We start from the raw sequence: 20,237 nt of genomic DNA, 5'->3' as shown, positions 1-20,237 counted from the left end.
AACATTATTTATATTCTGTCAGAAGGTGACCACGACAGACAGAACATTATGGAACTTCAAACAAATAACGAAAGAAATGCACAATGAAAAAATCATACTCAATTGTTGTTCACTTTTGCTCCTAGACAATAAATAAATAAGATTTAAAATAGAGAGAGCAGTGGACAGTGAGGCCTGACTACTATCTCTCTGCACTCTGTGTATAGCTGCCTGAGAGAACTTTTTGTGGCCAGGGAGTTGGTAGCGAGGGCCAATTACTTTAATCAGCATCAGCTTCCTGGCAACACATCTTTTAAAAACTAGGCTACAATATTACTGTCTCTTTGTTTCTAAGAAAAATCTTGCATTGTTCAATGCATCGCACTGTACTGATAAACAGGCAACTGTACACTATGAGTGTCATGGTCCTGGGTCGGTGACCCAGCGCTTTTAGTTTGTTATCATTTTCATGATGATGATTGTTTTAGTTCTGTGTTATATTCGGTCTGCCTCTGAGTCTGCGTCTGGATCTGTCTGTCTATGGTGTCACCCCATCTGTTTGTGAAGCTGTCTGTTTAGATCTGTGTCTTGTTTGGTTCCCCGTGTCTGAGTTTCCTGTTTTATTGTGAAGGTCTCTGTCTGATGTGAGTGTGTTCAGTTTACATTTCCCCTGTCCCGTCAGTTCTGATTTCTCCCAGCTGTGTTGCCCTCCTGTCCCTCATCCCCTGATTACTGGTGTGTATTTAAGCCCTGTGTGTTCTCCTGCCTGTTGTCGGCTCGTCTGCATTCATCCGTCTACCTCTGCGTTCTATGGTGTTCCTGTCTCTGCGTCTCTCTGCCCCGCACCCCTTTTGTATGGTCTCAGGTTTGTCACTTAGTTTCTCCCAGTTTAGGTTTCCGTTTGTAAAGTACTCATACCTCGTTGCCTGTTTTTGTCACCACCACCTTTGTAAATAAAACATCACTCGTATCATCAGTTTGCTGCATCTTGGGTCCTCCTTTTCCTCCACACCACACGGCTCCCTCCGCCAGCCGTGACAATGAGGATGCCACCGCTGCAGAGGGTGAAAACAATTTGTGGTGTAGCTGGCCTTTGTATGTAGTGTGTAGTGTATGCTACACTGAATTCCTCTGACTCTTCCTTTTAACAATATCCTCGTCTTTTGCACTTTAACCTGTCATATTCAGAAACTCGACCACCCGAGTTTTCTGTTTTCATTTTGTCTTTGATGATGCTCACTCCCTTTCATGTGGTCTGTCAAAACAAGGAAGTAATGGGATTTACTGACTTTATATTGACCCTATCCCATGTATCTCTAGTGAGGAAAGGTTATTGTGCACCACATATCTTTATTGCTTTAGTGTCTTGCCCTAGCTGTGTGTACGAAAACACTTTTCTCCACACCTAAGATATCAAAAGTAGTTATCTGAGTTACTGTTGGCTTCCTATCAGCTTGAAGAAGACTGACTATTCTCCTCTGACCTGTGATGTCAAACAAGATATTTTCACCTGCAGAAGCTCAGCTGACTGGGTAGCTTCTCTTTTTTGGAGCACTCTTTGTAAACCCTAAAGATTTCACCAGTTTCTGAAATACTCAGAGCAGCCCATGTGGCACAAACAACAATGCCACATTCAAAGTTACTTAAGTCACCTTGTTTCCCCAATTCTGATTCTTAATTTAAACGGCAGTCTACATGCCTCCATGTCATTAGCTGATTAGACTCAGTGTATATATAAAACAAACGTAAATATATAGAATGAAATATAATGACAGCTCTTTCGGAGTACTGAATACTGGGAGTCTGTGATCCACGTGCACATCTTCGACTTTTCATAATAATAGTACTTGATTAAACCGGAAAAGTGTATTTTTCTTAGAAAATGTTAAAAAAAAAAAAAAAACGCAGAAACTGGCTTCAGACAGAAGATGAAGCAGGTGGTATGTTCAGAAATTTTGCATCTGAAGGAAAAGAAGCAGAAGCCTGTTGACGATTACACAATAATCGGACGCACACTACTTCTAGTTGAGGTGTCAGATGTCAGACTATTCGTCCAAAGAGAGTAAAGGTTTTTTGTGTTTTCCCCCTTGAGGTCCCGTGCTGAGCTTTTACGGTAGCTGCCTTCACTTGCTGCTTCCTTATGGGTCTGTCTGTCTTCAGTTTTCTATTTAATAACTTAAAAAGGTCCTCTATTGGCTTTAGTTTAAAGTGCCTGACTTGACAATTGAAGCGTATCCAATTTCTTTGCTCTTGAGAAACTCTTGCGTTTGTAGTGTGCTTTGGGAAATTATCCATTTGCATCATTTGGCGAGTCTCAGCAGAGTACAGGTCTGTTCACTTCAGGATTCATCCTGCTACTTCTATCAGTCACATCATCAATAAACACTAGTGACCTGGTTCCACTGGCAGCCATGTGATAACACTGCCTCCACCTCTTTGATGATATCGCATGCTTCATATCACGAGCTGTTCCTTTCCTTCTGGAACCTTTTCCTTTCCCATCGTTCTGGTACAAATTAATCTTAGATGTTTAGTCTAATCCAGCCCTCTTGCTCTTGAGTGTAACCAGTGGTTTGCGCCTTGTTGTAAACCCTCTTCATTTCCATTTATGAAGGGACCTCGACACTGATACGCCTCCCTCCCTAATAATGTTCTTGACTTCTTTAGATGTTGTGAGGCTGTTTTTCTTAACCATGGAAATGTCATCATGCACTTTGTCTTTTGTTGTTTTTCCAGGCCCTATTGATGGTGAGCTGGCCCGTACATTGCTTTTTGTAAAGAATATACCAGATTGTGGATTTGGTCACTTCAAGGCTTTGCTCTCTCTGAAAGCTTTATCTTTGGTTTTGGTTTTTTTTTTTTTCAACATAACTGTGGCCTTCTTCACTTAAACTGACAACACTTTGGGATTCAACACTAAAACTATAAAAACAACAAAACACATATTCAACATTTCTTGAATCAACTTCGGATGTTTGCTTCATTTCATAAAATAACACAGAAACCATCAGCTAGCCATGAAACTGCTTGTTAGTCAATTGTCCAATTATTTTCGAGGCTACAAATGGAGGAGTGTGCATTTAAAACAGAAAACTTTCTATATGTAATTTCCAAACAGTTGATGCAAAATTTCATCCGCTAGAGCAGAAAGTCTGAATTTGAATCACATATTGACTGATTTCAAGTCTGTTGTGGTGGTTTATAGAAGCAAAACTACAAAAATTCTGTCTTTGTCCAACAAATTACAGACCTAAGTGTAAAGCCGTCATATTTACCAGTTGGTTTTAAATATTAGATGATTATTTGGCACTCTTAATTACAGTGTTTTGTTGCAATATTAACTGACTCAACGTGCAAGTCAAAGGGGTCAACTGAATAACATCAGCTGTCCTCATGTTTCTCAAATCACTACCATTAAATTCAAATATAAATACAAAGAATGAGCCATCTGTGTTCACATGAACACGTCACACCTGCAACTTTAAGTGATTTCAAGTGAATTACTTTGTGGCTGCAGTACTAAATTTAGCCATTCAGTAAGTTTATACTGTAGGCAAATCCAGAATATTGTTCCAAATTTCACCTCCAGGGCCACGTGTCAAAGCTTCTCTTTGTTCAGCTTGGAGTCTAACAATAGGCGTTTGGGTCACGCAGTAGGACGGATAGCTTGTCTCTCTGTGAAGTTTCAGTCTGGCTCAGAGGTTTCTCAAGCTGAGACACTGATTATCACTGAAAAGCTCAGCTTTGACTGTTAATCCTGCTAATTAAAACCAAACTTTGGCTCTTACACTGACTTGCTATAACAACTTTTCATTTAATACCAGGTGGTGGCCACAGTCAGTCACTGCTGATCTGACAGCTTTCCAGGATGATTCAGCTCTGGGGTTTTTACACTGTCAGACTGAAGAGGAAGCTGAGAGGTTAAGAAGTTGTTTAGCCAGATAAAATCACTGGCTTTCAGTGGCTTCACTGCTGAAATATCAGAATAAGTAATAGCTATTGTTATTCCGGTCCTAATTAGAACACATGGTAACTTTCATTGAGCTACTGGATTAAGCACTGAACAGGCAGTGACCCATCATGTGAACAGTTTAATTTTAGCTGATAATCCAACAACAGTTTAGATGGGATTATCTTGTCAAGTAAACTGACCTACATAAGGTATCTGTGCCAGCTCAGGCAGACACAGGAACAAGCTGCAGGTGAATTATGCAAAAGGTTTATGTTATACAAGTCTTTTCATAAAAAAAAACAGAGGTTGAAGCTGGCTTACAATAAAAAAAACTGAGGAAAGGTAAAGTCTATTTTCTCCTCTTCTTCTTTCAAACTCGTCACAGCTCTGCAATTACATAAAAACTCATTAATGTTGCAAATTGCTATCCAGGCTATTCCTAAACACAGCCACCGCTATTATTTTGTACCATATTATACACCACGTACTAAAGACATCCTGTCATGGGGCTACTGTGTAAATAATCATGCAGCTAAAATTATCCACTTACATTTGCCATGTGGGTATGTGCAAATGGAGTAAAAGCACTTTCACATGTCTGCTTCTCGAGCTTTAAAAGGGAAGGCTTTAAACAGCACTAAACACATTTGATGTTGGAGGTTAGTTTCGACAACAACAGCACAGGGCATTGTCTCCAACCAACCTCACAGGCTCTCGGTGCCAAGGAGAAAGGGTCTTTTGTTGGCTTTTACAATGGCGCACCTGCTATTCTCAATGGAAATGCAAGAGGAAGGAGGCTAAGCAAGAAAGCTCTCAGTCCTAACAGAAAGAAACCACGAGTAGCAAAAAGAAAGCAACGCTGAGAGCTCGATATCTTAGACTGTGCATCCACACAACTGATGTCAACATAATTTCCCTTCTGTCGTGTGGAGAAAATGCCAAACTTGAAAGTCGATCCAACAAACCTTTACCAACAAATCACAATATGATGCATGTCATTTACTGAAGCTTTTGGTAGCGTCTCTGCTAACATTTACAATATAAAATGCAACGAACAGACATGGTCCTGACTCTGATGACTCAGTATTTTTTCATTAATTAATATTATATTACGTTTTGGTTTAATCTGGTTATGTCTTTGACTAAGATTTCTAGTTTTTAGGTTTTGGTTCCCAGGTTCTCTCTGTTTCCAAGTCAGTCATGTCTCTGTGTAAAGCCCGTGTCTCTGAATCTGTGTCGTGTTTCCTGTTTTACTGAAGGTTCGTGTCTTATGTCCTCCATGTCTCATCATGTTGATTCGGTTCAGCTGTGTCTCCCTCCTGTGTGCCATTTCCTTGTTTCCCTCTGTATATATTTAGTGTGTGTTATCCTTTGTTCTTCATCGGTCCGTCTGCCTGTCATCCCCCGTGTTACCTCTGCTCTCAGTCAGCGGTTCAGGTTTTCTAGTTTGGTTTCTTGTTTCTTGTTTTCCCCAGTTTAGGTTTTGGATTAGTTTTCTCAGTTCCACATGTTTGTAGCAATGCTCAGCCATCAATAAAGGCTCGCCTTTTGTTATTCTTCACCACTGTCTCCGGTTGCCTACATTTGGGTCCACGTCTCTCTCGCGCGCGCGCCGCACAATTTGCCTCTGCAAATTGTGACACCAACTCAATATACTTTAGTTTGGTTCCAGAATTCCCTTTGCATTCATCTGGAATATCCAAAAAGATTTAATTTAAATAACTATGTTGTAAAATTTAGGGAGCAGAACTAAAGTCTGGCTCTAAACATATAGGTATATAATTAATCTTTTTAATTACTGTATGTTTAATTTTGTAATGTTTCACAACTTCAGAGTGTTTAGTGTTCAATTCATATCCGCTAAAAGACTAATAATGCATATTAATTTTAAAAGAAAACAGTTGGCACAAATCTCTCTTTTTTTTCATTAAATAGAACAGACACCATTTCTCTAAATGGAACCATATAAACCACCGAGGACAACATAACCTCATAACCACATAATCATTCCTCTGTGCAATGACTGAAGACACTCGAGGGGAACTAGAAATTGATTCTAAATAAGGACACTGTGTCCCCAAATTACATACATACATACAGCAACTGTAAAAACACTCCATTAAACGTTACTTAACTCAAAGCAATTCAAAGCCACCCAAAATTGAATTGACCATATTTAACCAGATGATACCTTCATTCTTTCTTATTTTGTCCATGGATGGAAATTATAGCCAGAGCTGTAAAATGGTTAACGATTGTGATGTGAAAATTATTCTCCAAGCTCTTATCTAGTGCACATATAGGTCTGGTTCCAATCTAAATGCTGGATGGTTAAGTAAGTTTATGTGACTAATAAGCTGTGAGAGCAATGCTTTCTATGACAGTTTCTCTCACTCCCTCTTATTACATGCAGGATAACAACTGCTGAAGAGATTTTATTGCACTTACGGTAACATAACGAATGAAAGTCCTGAATACAGCTGATTAATTTAACACTGGTAACAGATGGTACTGAATATCTGCAGATACCTGGAGCAAGGGTGGCATTGACTCAGGAGGTAGAATGGGTTGCCAGTTATTCACAAGGTTGATTATTTGATCCATGGCTTCTTCAGACCATAAGACCAAGTGTCCTTGGCAGTTAGAAAAGCACTTATAAAAACAACGTATGAAGGCTTGAAAGTGGGTTGTATTAAAAAGCTCTTAAGTGTTTAATTACAGTAAAGAAGCACTATGCCCCCTTCCTGAATTCTTTCTCTTTATTTTGTTTGCCACTATAAATGTTTGCATGCTGACACAAACAAATGTCAGGCTACAAATTGGATAAAAGTCATTTTTTGAGACAAAATTATCATTATAGTCAAGATTTTCATAGTTTTATTGTATATTAAAGTATTTTGGTTCTGCAATGTTGTTCAGAGAAGTTAAAAAAAACAAAACGACACACTTTGGACTTTTGATTATACCAGTTGGAACATCAGCGATAACCAATGACATGTGCTGTTAACATAAAGGGCTAAGATCATGAAATTGGACTTACACATTGATAATCTGAGTGCAAAGGTTGTTAAAATGTTTTTCACATTACTGATCGATGTGCATCCATATAGTGCTGTGTAAAAGTATTTGCCCCTATCCTGATTTCTTACTTTTTTTGCCTAAGGGAAATACTTTTTCACAACATTGCGGGTGCCAATCTAATTACTCGTTATCAAGAAAAGACGTCGGAGCTGGAAAACAATGGAATTGTCCTTACTAATAACTTACGCAGTCAGATAAAGACAGATATTCACATGAAGTGCTTCAAATTTGAGTTCAAGTAGATGGACTCCCTAAACTCACTTGATGATATTCTTCACTGCAAAATCCATTTAATCAACCAGCAAATTCAGTGTAGTAACTTTGCAAAGTGACATCCATCAAAGCATTCATCTCGCTAAACAAGAGACAATAATAGATTTCTCTTCCCCGTGCACAGCAATCTGGCCGTGCCTGCTGCCTGAGGCTGACCTCTGCTCAGCTACAACACACTCTCATTCTCGCAGTGTGACAGGCAGACCTACTGCACACTCTACAGCTTCTTACCAAGTATAGCATATGAGCTGGCAATGATTAAATGTAACATTATAAGGCCGTTTTATCGCCATTTGCAGCAACATCAAGAGAAATATTTAATTACACATCAGCCAGCTGTCAGTACGGATGTTTTTCATAGTTACGTGCACCGCTATGCTGACTCTCATGCTCGCTCAGGAAGGAGGAACAGTAAAATATTAATCCTGAGCAGTTTTTAAGCAGTTTCCCTCAACAGACTGTGTCACCACACTAAATCCAACCCCTATATGTCCATCCCTCTTCTCCTATAGTCAGCGTATTAGTCAGTAAGACTGTGGGGGTTTAGGCTGGAAAACAGCCCGCCTGAAGAGGAGCTACAAAAGAAGTGATGTTTACACAGCCGGCACAGACACGAGAAGTTTTAGATGAATAAATAATGCCTGGGATTAAGTCCCTCGCTATTTTTAGTTCCTCATACCCTGTGATTAGACCCCGTTCTTCTCCTGACTTTTTTTTGAACTGTTATCCTAAAGCTTAACATGCTGTAGCTGCCATGGAAACTGCACCATTGTTATGAAGGCAGCTACAGTATATAGTGGAGGAGGGGAACTGAGGAGGAAACATTCAACTGCAGTTGTATGTTTGTTTTTTTCTAATAAAAATAAAAATGTGATTACATGACATGTAGTCTTAAGATTGAGACAATCAAAAGTGATGAAATATAAAGACGTGCAGTATTACGCAGTGCAAAACTATCAAGGTATACGTTTAATCACAACTAAGCAAAGCAATGATGGAAATAGCCCTCATCATCTCAGTCACATTAAACCAGGTGCACAGAAGGTCATGCATTTATGAGCGTAGACGAGGTGAAGCATGACACTGATATCAGCAGTTGGTTTTCAAAAAGCTACAATATTTCTTTTTCTTCCTAAGCAGCAGCAGTGAAGAGAGAGACAGAGACAGAAATGGAGGAAAAAGGGAGAGGTGAGACTGATCTAACGAGACACTGTGATCACAGCCTCCTTTCAGATCTCACAAACATCCAGGCAAATCTTCCGTCTTTCCCGCTGATCCGAGCGCCCCGTCTTCTCACCAAGGCTTCCTGCTTTTATGTTTCACAAACCAGACAGAAAATTCACCAGCGTAGGCTTTTACTTTGTAGATAATTTGCTTTTGGGGGGGGGTGAGCATGTACATAAAAACCAGGATGACTTGGATGGTGCACAAAATCTCTTAAAAATGTTACATCTTATCCCTTTTTTCAAAAAAAGAAAATGTATGAATGATTTACTAAACATAAATCACATTTAAGGCCCTATATTAATGGTAATTGTTATTTCAGAGGGTAATCTTTCTGAAGGTGAAGTGAAACAGTTCACTTCACAGGCAAGTGAACTGTCCAATTGTAGCTAAGCGACTAACTTAAGTATTTTATTCTATTCTATTCTGTACAGTTGTGTACTGTATTTATTCTTATTGTATTCTAATTTTTGCTTCATAACTTTGCACTGTCCACTTCCTGCTGTGACAAAACAAATTTCCCACGTGTGGGACTAATAAAGGTTATCTTATCTTAAACAGGCTTGGCAGGGATTTCAGCTTTGAATTTTTACACATGCCACAGATCTGTGCATTGTACTCTAGTCATGGTACAGATTTTGCAGTGTGCTTCTCTATTTTTAACCTTTCCAAAAGTGAAATAAGTAGATTACTTTGTTAAGTAGTAACCTAGTGTTACATTAAAGGCCAAGGAGTATTGTGTAACAGATCTGGCAGATGATTATGAATGCCGTCTTAAAGCCCTAGAGTCAAATTTTCAGTTGGAAGAGCTCTTTGTTTCTACATAGTACTGTTAGAAATACAACAAAATAAATCTGCTGCTGGCTCTTCACTGTATATTTTATAAGGCTACAGAAGTAGGGGGTCCACTGGGTCATCAAGGCTTACTTAGACTCTTTGCCCTAACATCATAATTTAGGAATTCCATATTTTCTGGTACTTGGAAAAGAATTCCAGTATCACGTGTTTCAGGTGACACGAGAAAAGGCCCCTTTCCCACTGGGAGCCAGTGGGGATATGTTTAAGCTAACATGAGAGGCCCACCACTCTAACGACAGTTGGTTTACTGGTGCATCCTCAGTGTTAAATGAAACTCATCATTTAGAATTATACAAAGCACACATGTGTTTGTTCGTTCTTTGTAATCACCTAAGCAGGATTATGATGAGTCTCAAGCCGATAAACTCAGCACGGACCAATATATCATCCAAATGTTGGATCGGTCATAAGAAACTTCATGTGTGACATCAAAGACTGGAAAGTTGAGATAGCAGGATGAGAAAGGTGTATATCCTTCACGAGGAAAAACAAGGATTTCAGTATCACAATCATTCAGTCCTAACAGAGTTTCAGAAAGAATCCACAACATAACAAGGATTTTTATATCATTCAGCTATACTGTTACTGGTAAAGTCCAAGTAGTACTTCACATCAAAGCCCTTTTAAGCAAACCGCCTTCTCTGTTATTAACCATGTTTAATGTGCAGTGGCAACAAAAACAAGCCTTTCTATAAAACGAGGCCCATAAAATGGGCTCCACTTTGCCAAATATGAGACAGATTGAGCAGCTTTTCAGAAGGGTCAATCACAACAACAGAACACCCAGCTATTTACAGCAATTAGCGCACTTGACAGAAAGCTGTAGAGAATGGCTGGCAGGCAGTGCTGGCAAAAGCTTTGGGGATGATCTGAAGAACAGACTGTTTTGGGGGAAGTACGACTTTTGAACGTCACGTTCTAATTAAGAACTGATCTCGACTGTGCGTAAATAAGCTCCGCATTGGAAAGGTCAAATATTAGAAAATCACATTGTCAAACCCTACACAATGACCTATTTTTTGTATTTCACCATTCATTACCCAACTGTTGCTATTGATCTCTGTGGTGTTTCTAATTAGACTAAGTGAAGGTGAGAATGGATTGGTGGCTTGGGTGCATGATCTTTACTTGCCCTTTACAGGTCAGCACACACATTATCTAACTTCTAAGTAGGAATTCTACTCAGGTTGTGAAAAGTGTTTCATCTTCTTGATTTCTTGTAACAGAAGAGGGAGATCGCCTTGTAATCGGAAGGTTGCTGGTTCGAGCCCCGGCTTGGACAGTCTCGGTCGTTGTGTCCTTGGGCAAGACACTTCACCCGTTGCCTACTGGTGGTGGTCAGAGGGCTCAGTGGCGCCAGTGTCCGGCAGCCTCGCCTCTGTCAGTGCGCCCCAGGGTGGCTGTGGCTACAACGTAGCTTGCCATCACCAGTGTGTGAATGTGTGGATGACTGGATGTGTAAAGCGCTATACAAATACAGGCCATTAAATAATTCTGATGATGTCAGGGTTACTGTGCAACTTTTAATTAAAAGCCTTCATTGTAAATATTAATTTAAGGGTATCCGCATTTTGTATTTAGTGACAAATGTAAGGTTCAACACTGGAGCTTGACCCATACCATCAACTAAAAGTAAGGATGTCCCCATCTTTACTGCATTTTTCTGTATACATGACTTACAAAATCACAATGCTTCCTTTAATGAACCACCAAATTTTCTTAAGTTATCAACCACTTAGACCTGAGGTCTCAAACTCGCAGCCCAGGACCACTAGCAGCCCACTTCAGCGCTACTTGTGGCCCATATATTGATGTAAAGACATATAAAGTAATTTGGCCCTTGACGTTACTTTCTCTGTTAGGGAGGATTTATTTGTTGTTGAGTTCAATGTTAAAATAAGTTCTTTAAAAAGAAAAAAATATTTAACATGAAGGCAATATGAGCAGAGAGTACAAACATGTTGAGGGATTGGCTGTGTTAGTTCAGTGAGAGAGTTATTTGTAAAGAAAACTATTTTCACTGGGAGTCAAAAACTAATGTTTACCATTTTGTCTGCATTTTATTTTTTAAATACAAACTAAATGATAGCAGAAGTGCTGCCACAAATCTGGCCAGAAAGCGAGCGTCAATTTGTTTATTTGGTAGTTCAATGAAAGGCTTCAACATCGAAAAGGATAATCGATTAATTAAATGACAGACAGCTATAAAAAAAAGAAATCAAGAAAAAAGAAAACTAAACTTACAACTACACTAATATAGATGTCTTTGAACTTAATGTTGCAACTTATAATACTTATCTTATTTGAGTTACGTCATTAAAAAAACATTAATTTTAAGAGTTTGATCCAACTTCGAGAGGAGTCCTCCAGGAATAACATGGTAAAAAAAATAAACATGTAAAAACCCTTGCAAACAGATTAACAAAGGAAACATACAGTACTGTGAAAAATATTCGCCCTTTCCTAATTTCTCACTTATTTCACAATCTAAAGAAACTTAACAGATGAGAGACAACGTTACTGTCATCCATCTATCTGGATTCAAAACAAAAGAAAACTACTTCCAAGGCTTCGGGACTTCAGCAAACAACACTGAGAACCATTATCCAAAACTGGAGAAAACTTAGCAGTGTTACCCCTCCTAAGGATGGCTAGCCTAGCAAAAACTACTCTAAGAGTGCATCAAGCACTCACCTAGGAGGTCACAAAAGAACCCAGAACAACATCTAAAAAACTACAAGCCTAGCTTTCTATTGGTTAAGGAGAGTGTTCATGACTCGACAATAAGGAAGAGACTGGGCAAAAAATGGCATCTACAATTTAGTTCCAAGACTAAAACTATTGATTAAGAAAAAGAATACAAACACATTTGCCAAAAAACCTTTTTGATGATCCCCAGGAATTCGGACAAAATATTCTCTGCATTGACACGACATTTCACAAACGAACATCACACCAACAGTCAAAGTCAAAGTAAACTTTATTGTCATCTCTGCTATATACAGTACAGTATATAGAGAGATGAGACAAATATGGTGGTGGTAGTGTGATGGTCAGGAGTTGCTTTGTTGCTTCAGGACCCGGACAACTTGCTATAACTGATGGAACCATGAGTTTTGCTCTCTTCCTAAAGGAGAATGTCTGGCCATGAGTTTCATGAGTTTTACACTTCAGATGACAATGATCTGAAACACACTTACAAGTCTACCTCTAATTTGGCCGTTCAACCACCTTTATTTTAGAGCCATTAAAAGTCCAGGCTCAAAAACTCAAGAAATATCCAATGTAGCTAAAATTCTGCAACTAAGTAAGTTGCAAGTTATCACAAATGTTTGACTACAGTTTTTTCTGCCCACAGTGGCACGATCAGTTATTAGTTTTAGAGGCCAATTACTTTTTACATAGGGCCAGGTAGGTTTGGAATCTAATGAAAACATATAAAAACTGCATTTTGTATTTATTCAAGTTATCCTTGTTAAAAAAAAATAATAATATTTTTTTTAAATCAGAAACAGAGCACATGCTTTTTTTCCCCACAGCAAACTAAGGTGCACATGGATCAGAAAGAATTAGAAAACATTTTAAACCTTTGGACTCAGATTAGGAATCTGTGAGTTCTATTTCATGACCTTTGCCCTATATATTAACGATTCATCCGAATAACTAGCATACTCATGATACATGATAGGTTTTTGTTTATCATTTATAATCCCACTGGTGATATTAAGAGTCCAAAAAGCTATTTGCTAACTATTTTCTAAACAAGAGTCCAAAACCAATGTTGATACACAATAAATCTGAGAAATCTTGACAATAAAGAACATTTTGCATTAATAAATTGATTTTTATCCAAATTTTGGCATGATAATTATTATAGTATGTATACAGTCTTAAATTAGTAATATCCATTGCTACACAGCACATGCATGATGCAAGAAGGACAGTGCATACTGCTGTCATATCAATATATTGGCATAAGACCTGTTGCTTTGCAAAGTGCAACCAAGGCCATCATCCACCCTGAGGCATCCTCTGAAGAGAGTGTTGTGTCAGCAGCGATGTGGCACAGGCGGATGCAGCTACATGTGCTGCCCGGGCAATTGGGGCATTGGTCCACACAAACACACATGCGCACACAGAGCTGTCACCCTATGTCAGCAGAGGCATCTCACTTTTGTGTTGGGTTTGTTTGTGACTAAAGCTGCACTGACCTCCTAATTCTAACCAAACAGTGATAGAGGAGGATGTTAGAGCCAATTCTATACTGAAGTTTAAACTTATCAGCAAAGAGCATTTTCCCAGCATTTCCTTTAGCTTCTCCTGAAAAAAACAACAGCAACTATATCTCAGTGACCAGACATGAAATAGGGCTAAAATATAACCTGTTTACCTACATCAGGAATCCACAACATTGAAAAGTGCAAGGACGGATGTCATTGGCTGTATATGTGTTCTATAGTTTAAATAGAGGAACAATGGTCAGCATTTTCAAACCGTCTCTCCAGAAAAAAGCCCCCACAGCTAGAGCAGGGCGATATGACCAAAAATATTTATCACGATATACATTTGAAAATTTGCGATAACGATATAACTGACGATATAATTGACACTAGACAAAATACTTTACAACTCCACAACTTTATTAGTGCAAAAAGAAAAACCCCATCAATGTATTTACACTTAAACAAGCAGCTGTTTTTATGTGCATTAAAGTTATATAAAAATTTAACAGTGCAAATACAAATTCCTTGCTGACAGTTTAACCAAAAGGCATTTCAAGTGGAAATTGGCCGACATATCCTCAGCATAACCACGTATAATATCCACAAAACTTAAAAAGAGGTTATACACACACAATACGGTAATATTATGTTGAAGCACAGTACGTATCACTCCGCGAGGCTCCTGCCTACGATAGCCGTAATGCTCCGACAATCCATCAAGCGGTGCGGGTTCGTAGCTTAGTCGTACTAAAACAGTTGACAGATTTTCGAGTGCCGTGTACGACATAAAATTGTTTCGAGGTCAGTAAACACAACCAGAATTCATACATAAGGCACACGGGATTATAAGGGGCACTGTCGATTTTCAGAAAAATCAAAGGATTGAAAAACAAAGGCACTGCGCATGGGCGTTTTACCCATATTTTATCGCGATATTTCATTTTCTTATCGTTGCCCAACATTATACCGGTGTTACCGTGAATGGTATGATATGGCCCAGCCCTACTCACAGCAAAAGAGAAAAATAACATCCATGGCACAGCTGCACATCTCCAGTTTTCAAAGTGCCAGAAATGAACAGATTAGAGCCTAATCTGACACCAGAAGGATGTGAGTGTGTGGATTTTTCTCTTTTTGAAAACAGCTATTAGCTACAAATAACAATATGAGGGAGGTGAGGGTGAACCACAATACCAAACAGTGTACTATAAAGCCCCACAAAGGCAAGGAGAGCAGCAGATTAAGAGAATAAAGTATTTTCATCATTAGTAAGGATACACTGATCAACAGTTCTGACTACAACAAAAAAGGGCAATCTAAGCAGCTGAATTTATTCAGTTCAATTCTGTGTCTGCAGCAGAGCAACATTTGTTGCTAACCCCTTGGCACCCCCCATTTGCAAGGGATAAATGTGTATTCCTAGAATGGTTGGCATGTGGTTGCTGGAACTTGGTCACATGATCGCAAAGAGTACTGCACCAAAAACCTCCTTATAATCATCTTGGTTGCTAGGAGATGGCAAATAACCTCCAAGTGGTCATGAAAGCTGAAAATCTGCAATGAAACCCAGGAACAATGTTTTGTGCTGCACCACAAACCTCTTTGTGATCTATTTTGCCTAGCACCTGAGCAAATTTCCTAGTTACCAAAGCAATCCCAAGCAGGACTTCCATACAGTACTATATAGCTTTGTAACCACTTTCACATAGTGACAACAAGCAACCTCCAGCAGTTGGCAGTTGCCAACTACCAATAACAATGGAAGTATTCAATAAAGACTCTCACATTGAAATAGTAGTAGTCTAAAAACCTTTTGAGTTCTTGAAGGTTCAATGAATATTTGTTCAAGAACATTAGTTGTATAATGGATGTCAAAGCTCTTCTCTTTCCCTTTGAGAATCGGGACAGATCACAAATCTACAGTGGGTTTAACTGTTAAAAATCAGAATGTTTTAATTGAACATTTAAGATTTTCTAATATTTCCACCTTGCTGCCATACGTAGATGCAAATGTGCCAAGTTGCCAGGTACAGCCACAGCGAGGCCTCCTCAACCAAACACTTCTCAATGGTGCCCACTGAAACACTGAAACTGAAACATCTGAACCTTTCACTCTTTGACAGCCTCTTCATTTACCAATCAGCAGAATGAATTCGTCACATGGTTGATGTCTGACAAACTGTTTTGAGATGCTGTGCCCGTTTCTGGGGCAGTAAGCATCTCACGCTATAATTACAGAGAAAAACGAAGCAGCGGATTCTATTGTATGGTCTGATATAGGGCTGGGCGATATGACCCAAAATTCATATCTCGATATTTTTTAGCTGGATGGCGATATAAGATATATATCTCGATTTTTTTTTTTAAGCCATAAAGTAAGAACAAAAAGAGAGTTCTTAGTCAAAGCTGTGTCCCAGATGTCACACAGGCACTTTTATTAACATACAGCACAGATGTACATGAAAAATTACTCAAAATTAAATTATGAGAATTCATTAAATAATAATGCTCCATAAATAAAAGAAAACAAGGTTGTTTTTGTGCTAAACAAAGAGCTCACAATTGTGCAGTCAAAATGTAAACTAAAAGACGCTGAGCGTAATAACAAAGACAGATTTCACAGCTGCTCTGTTCCCAAGTTTTACTGTGTGACTGATAGCCTGGAGTTTGAAATCCGCTTCATAACCACCTCTCTTACAGGTGCCATTTATGGTCCTTATACACACACAATACGGTAATATTACGTTGATGCACAGTACGTATCACTCCGCGAAGCTCCTCGGTAGCCGTAATGCGCCGACAATCTATCAAGCGGTGCAGCTCCGTAGCTTACGAAAGTCGTACTCAAACATTTTTGACAGATTGCTGAGCGCCGTGTACCACATAAAATCGGTTCGCGGCCATCAAGCACAACCAGAATTCATACATAAGGCGCGCTATCAACTTTTGAGAGAATGAAAGGATTTTAGGGTTAGCGCTGTTAGCTCGTTAGCATGTTTAGCTCGTTAGCACGTTGACGCCGTCCAGCCCCACGCATGGGGCGATGCGCAGTAACTCGTTAACGGAGATTTGCCGTGTCCGTCTTGTCGCTGCCTGCACGTGAAGCGATGGGGGAGGAGGGGGAGTTGTCTTCAGTGAAGGCGAGGCGGAGTAACGTTGCGTAGAGACAAAAGTGGACGAAAGAGAGGCAAACTTGCGGCTCCACAACTATAATTATAACGTAACATAGACTATATCGATATAAAGGATATTGTCACATCTTATATCTCGTATAAAAATATATCGATATGTTTTAAAAACTCGATATATCGCCCAGCGCTAGTCTGATACACTGATAGGGTCATTGACCTGTGGATTTGATGGATGCCTTGGGAATTACAAAAAAGCCTTTGTCTCCATAGCAAACCATCCATCCCATCATCGACTGTTCCCTTCCCATCTAATCAGTATGGATAAGCTGGCAGCAGGAGAGATGACACTGATGAACCCCCGTCCTTTCCCATAGAGTCAGGCAGTGGCATGCTATGAAGTTTTGTTGCCACCCCACTGCCTTGCATCAGGCAGGGCTGCTGTGAAAACAGGCATGAAGAGGTTGAGGTCAGAACAGTCTAACACAACCCTCTGTTCCTATTATCATCTGCTGTCCTCTGCATCTCAGCAAAACATCCCTGCCATTTCATATGCCCTCCACAGCCAGGTGGGAAAAGAACTGACTGACATGTTTTAATGGCAGAAAGATAAAAGTAGCAGCAGCTAAATGGCAGCAAGCCATAGGTCACAGTAAAGGGCAACAGGCTTTACAGAAGTAGCGGCTTGGACTACACTCTTATAGGTCACTGGTCAATACATAGGAATAATGAATGACTTGCATTTTGCACAGAAAATTACTGCTTCCAACCTCAAATAGGCAAACCCCATAATCAATGGGAATTGCATTCAGCACCTGGTGGTAAAACTGTTAGCGACAGGCGACAGTTAGCTGTTGCCGTCTCTCTCTTGCAGCAGAGAGTCGAAATTCCAACTTTAAAAGTGGGCCCATCTTCATCAAAACTTCATCCATCTTCGAGCACAAATTTAAGGCAGACAGCAGATGTGTTCACACATCGCAGCTTCAAAACAACACGTGGTCCTTTACTTTCAGTCTTGAGCTATGAAAGAAGGGCCAGAGCATAAGTCTCACTGAAACATTCTGAGCATTCCCCTTTACGAATTTCTGATAGAGAGCAGAACTCGTGGTTCCATCAATTATGGCAAGTTGTCCAGGTCATGAAGCAGCAAAGTATCCCTAGATCACACTACCACCACCATGTTTAACTGTTGGTGTGATGTTATTTTTTATAACATTCTTTGTTAGTTTCATGTCAGATGTAACAGAAAGCTTCCAAAAAATGAAACAGACCTCAACAGTCCGCAGAATATTTTCCCAAAATTCTTGGGGATCATTAAGGCGGATTTATTTTGGCAAATGTAAACCCTAATAGATTTGTAATCCTTTCCAAACTGAAGGGGGGGGGGGGGGGGGGGGGGGGGGGTGCTATTGAATTTTTTTTTCCAAATTTAGTTTTTTCCATCTCCAAAACATAGGGTTGGGGTTATTGAATCTCAAAAGACTAAAAGAAGTTAACAAAGTGCCTCCAGCAGGATAACTATCACTTGTCATGGCTGCCCTTCTCTGAGTCAAGTTCTGCTAGAGGTTTCTTCCTGTTAAAAGGGAGTTCTTTCTTCCCGCCGTTGCCAAAAGGTTTGTCATAAAGGAATGTCTGATTGTTGGTGTTTTCTCTTTAAGGTTGTAGGTTCTTTATCTTCCCATATAAAATGCTTTAAAGCAACTATATAAATAAAAATAAACTGAAATTGAAACAAGCTGATCATTTTCAAAATTAGATTCATCAGCTTTGTGGATACGGTCATTTCTAAATGCATTGATTTTTTTGTCAAGATTTTGTCAGTTACTTATAACACTCTGAGCCGAGTTGATTTCTTTGCAAAGTGCTGCATAAATAAAGTCTGATTGATCATTAGCGTACTTAATATTCTGATGAACATGTCATTTGTGAGTGTGTATATGTGTTTTTTTTATCATAAAGATTTTTATAACAATTATTATTTAAATGTATCTGTGGCTGGTGTGGTTTGTGGCTCAGCTGCAGGGAAGGAGTGGAGCAGCGGGTTCAGAATGTGGTGTCAGGGAAGGTTGGTTTTCGCAGCCGGCAAGCATCATCTAATCATGCCTTCCCTATTTCAGTAGCGGCCAGGCCGCAGAGGAGGAGAGAGCTGCTGGAGCAAAGAGCCGGTGCAAAGTCGGAACAGTGAGCACTGCAAAGCGTTGAAGCGCACAGTGAAAAGCCACAGAAACACTGAATATAATAAAAAGCAAAACGTGACCTTCTGAGTCGCGTCGGGTCCTTTCGATTACAGTAGTGTTACTTACATATTAAAATATCTGTATAACCCAATAAGAAAACAATATCTCCAAAAAGTCAAAGTGCCATGATGTCATTACTCCATTATGGTATTGGTGTGTGTGTCTATCGTTATCATTCAGTTTTAATAATGCATCGGATTAGTTTAGTGGCTCCGTTGTTAGCTTTCTCCTGCTGTTTGCCATTTACAACCTCTGAGTTTCATCTTCTTTACTGCAAGATGATAAATGCCACCACTATAAGTTATTAAATAGTGACTCTAGTGCAGGGGTGGGCAACTCCAGGCCTCAAGGGCCGGTGTCCCTGCAGGTTTTAGATGTGTCCTTGAACCAACACAGCTGATTTAAATGGCTAAATTAGGTCCTCAACATGTCCTGAAGTTCTCCAGAGGCCTGGTAACGAACTAATCATGTGATTCAGGTGTGTTGACCCAAGGTGAGATCTAAAACCTGCAGGACACCGGCCCTCGGGGCCTGGAATTGCCCACCCCTGCTCTAGTGGGTTAAATTGGTGGATGAACCTTTTAGAATAACAGCAATTTTTAATCTAACTTTTAATATCATAAAAGTATTGCAATAGTTTAGCAGTATGGCTAAGTATGACATTTTCTCCCACCTCTAAAACAATCTGTGGTATTAGCAGCAGGACTACCTCGTTAGACTACCTAATTACATTAAAAAAAAACTAAACACTAGAACTACCGACAATGGTGCATTTTAGCTGGATAAATGGCTTATAGCTAACCTCCATACTGTAAATTTGTTAATGCGTAATCTGTAATAAATTAGTCATTAAAGTTGCTGTTGAGAATCAATCTAAAGTGTGTTTTTAGTGCTCAAGTAGAAAATCGCTATATAAAAACCAGTCCACTTATCATATATTGTAAACTAATCCCTCTAATCTTTTTGCCAACAAAATGTTCAAGTTTTGAGAATTATTACAGAATTTTGCTCAACACAACACATCAGCTTTTAATATCTTTGGTCTAAAGATCATCAGTGTTGCTTAAACTTCGATACACGCTAGTTCTTACTCAGTCTTGGCTTTTAATGAGAGGAACTGTTAGATAAGAGCTGAAGATAAGCTGCTCAGCAATGTGGAGGCCACTGAAGATTAAACAGTTTTATAGGTAGAGCAGTCACCTGATTACTGATAACACTGGCATGCTTGGTTCTTGTAAAAGATAAAATTATGCTGACTGGAACTGTTTTCAGGAGGTTACTG

At 39.4% G+C, this 20,237-nt stretch overlaps 1 protein-coding gene across 2 annotated transcripts in view; it reads right to left on the bottom strand.

Moving 5' to 3' along the window:
• pkib (protein kinase (cAMP-dependent, catalytic) inhibitor beta) overlaps positions 1-20,237 on the bottom strand; it is a 30,407-nt gene that overhangs the window by 5,328 nt on the left and 4,842 nt on the right. The gene's annotated exons all lie outside the window — the stretch shown is intronic.

The sequence above is a fragment of the Rhamphochromis sp. 'chilingali' genome (assembly GCF_963969265.1).
Source record: "Rhamphochromis sp. 'chilingali' genome assembly, chromosome: 17".
In the NCBI taxonomy this organism is placed as follows: Eukaryota; Metazoa; Chordata; class Actinopteri; order Cichliformes; family Cichlidae; genus Rhamphochromis; species Rhamphochromis sp. 'chilingali'.
The sequence above is the reverse complement of the archived record's forward strand: the minus strand, read 5'-3'. Positions and strand labels throughout refer to the sequence as shown.